The 2566-nt window shown below is 40.9% G+C and overlaps 1 protein-coding gene across 2 annotated transcripts in view; it reads left to right on the top strand.

Moving 5' to 3' along the window:
• The first annotated feature begins 2069 nt into the window (after nt 1-2069).
• Nucleotides 2070-2566, top strand: part of LOC106807192 (internal alternative NAD(P)H-ubiquinone oxidoreductase A1, mitochondrial-like) — a 20406-nt gene continuing 19909 nt past the window's right edge. Inside the window, exon 1 of one of the 2 annotated variants that reach the window (XM_014809467.1) lies at nt 2070-2201. The gene's annotated coding sequence lies outside the window, so the exon portion shown is untranslated. The remainder of the gene's footprint in view (nt 2202-2566) is intronic. The other variant, XM_014809465.1, reaches the window with a different exon arrangement.

The raw sequence follows: 2566 nt of genomic DNA, 5'->3' as shown, positions 1-2566 counted from the left end.
ACGACCACCTCTCCTTTCAACTTTATCTTCAATCCTCATCCACTTCCTCCCCTCCTACTCCCTCCACTTTTCTCGCTCAACTCGACTCCAGCATCCTCTTCCTGTTCACACTTTTGTCCTTACCACCACTATCTCGTCTCTCCCTCACTTTATCTCTTTCAACCCACCAGACACATCACATAAATTCTACTATTTAATGCTATCTTCACTGTCTTTACAAAATCTTTTCCTCTTACCACTTCGCTGACCCACAACTGCACATATTCTTCAACTATCACACGTCTCACGACCATCCAACACTTTGATTCATCATATCTTACATTTTTCACGTTCCCCGATATCTCCCCCTCCCTAATCACTTATTCCATCCTTATACTTCTCACTTCCTCATCTACCCATATACCCCTGCTTCACCAACACGCTCGTATCTCATCTTCATTTCATTCTGTCTGTTTATACCATATACCTATCTTCGATTTCTATTACTTATACCCTCTCCTCTCGCACCATCTTAGAATGCTTAACTTTATCCATGATCCTTTTTTTTTTTTTTTTTTAGTTTCCTTGTTTATCTTGTTTTTTCAGCTAGAAAACAAAAAGACATGCCTACTGAACTCCCTGCACTCCCACCTAGATACAAGAATGTAACCAAGAACCAGGATAGGGTTACAACGCGAGTCTACTGCGTTTTCTGGGAGGAACCCCTGAGTGAATCACGCAGGGGTTTGCTGGTGCGTTTTCAGAGACTAAGACTTCCAAACTGGGTTCATTCTAACACGAACCTTTCTCTGCTATCCTGAACTGAAACTTACTATGTATCACAATACTCTGTATTAAACTAATATAACCTGTTACAAAAATTCGAAGTGACAAGCGGTGGATCTATTGAGCGCCATTTCTGTTGACCTGTGACGTACGCATTCCCAATGCGCATAGCGATCGGCAAACGCAGCGCCCTCCGATTGGTCGGTGAATCCGCTCTTCAAGCCGAAGTACTTCAAAGGTCAACAGAAATGGCGCTCAATATATCCGCCGCTCGTCACTTCGAATTTTTGTAACAGGTTATATTAGTTTTATACAGAGTATTGTGATACATAGTAAGTTCCAGGATAGCGGAGAAAGGTTCGTGTTTATAATAAACCCAGTTTGGAAGTTCTAGTCTCTGAAAACGCACCAGCAAACCGCCCCGAGTGATTCACTCATGGGTCCCTCCACAGAAAACCATAGACTCGCGTTGTAACTCTATCCTGAGTTTGGGTTACATTATTGTATCTAAGCTGCACCATATTCTATACGAGCATGCAGCAGATACAATACGTGGCAATAGCAAAGAATAGTCACCTGCAAATGCCAGTCCCTTGTCGACATGTTTCACCCTGTAGTGAGCCTTTAGGATCACAGGATCATGGTAGTTGTCTGTCTTCACACAAAAGGGGCAGTGCATATGTGGATTCTTATTGGGGCAGTTAGGATCTATACAACTGATTGGGCTGTAGCTATTCTCTGTACCCAGGATCCTCACACTGGGATGTGCCTGCAACACAATATATCAGATTAAACATATATTACTATTAGTATTAGTAATACTAATAGTAATTAGTATTACTAGTAATTAAGCCATGGCACAAGCCTACCAAACCTAGGCATAAGGAGACAGTAATCAGTATTCTGTATTTCACCGTTCCAGGCGTTACCATTGAACAACACTTGCTACTATTATACACACAGATACTTACGATGAATGCCATTGCTTTGCTTTACTTCTACACAACCTTGTTCATGAGCATTTATTTACTGCCTGAGAGTTTACATAGATCAAACTCAAACTTATTTGGCTCTTGCCGAAAGCTTTGTGCTGACGTACTATCTTGACCGCAAAGGAATACTGACGTCACTTCTCGCACAAAATATGATGTGAAACATGATTATATGCATGTAAAGTATATTATAAATTTTAATGTAAGATGCTAAAATTATCCGGTATGCAATTTCTTATATTGGTACCAACAAACTCTTTTTATAATTTTTTATTTGGTTACTACTCTACCGTGGCGTATTAATCCGTATTTTCCCGTCATAATAAACATGTCAGATTTCTTTTACATGTACTTGTACTTGTAGAGACTTTGTAAAATCACATTCTGTTGATGATAGCCGTGACGCTTTGTTCAGTTGAGTTGCAATTGTGAACATGTGAATGAGTATGTAATACTATGTATATGTCTACTTTATGTGTGATATTAATCACAAACACTTGCGAAGTGAGTGCTGACAATGTCTCACACTCACAGTCACCCCCGCCCGCGTGATTTTTTTTCCTAGGTCAATCAAGAACATAGGGCTCTAGTGAGCGCTGCCATTGGTTGATACAAATCACGTGCCTCAAACTCCTGTTTTATGGTGCATTCACTGCATTGTGACCGAAGATTCCCTCCCCAAGGTGCATGTCGGCACCAACGATTGGCCTCTCTAAGCTCCACAGAACCGTTCGATTGTTTCTGGAGGTCTGAACGCATAGCTAGTCCCTTTAAATAAGGGTTTGGTGTAGGGTTAGGTTTAGGGTTAA

The sequence above is a fragment of the Priapulus caudatus genome, unplaced genomic scaffold (assembly GCF_000485595.1).
Source record: "Priapulus caudatus unplaced genomic scaffold, Priapulus_caudatus-5.0.1 Scaffold200, whole genome shotgun sequence".
NCBI classification, from domain to species: domain Eukaryota; kingdom Metazoa; phylum Priapulida; class Priapulimorpha; order Priapulimorphida; family Priapulidae; genus Priapulus; species Priapulus caudatus.
Note: the sequence above shows the minus strand (reverse complement) of the source record. Positions and strands in the feature narration are given on the sequence as shown.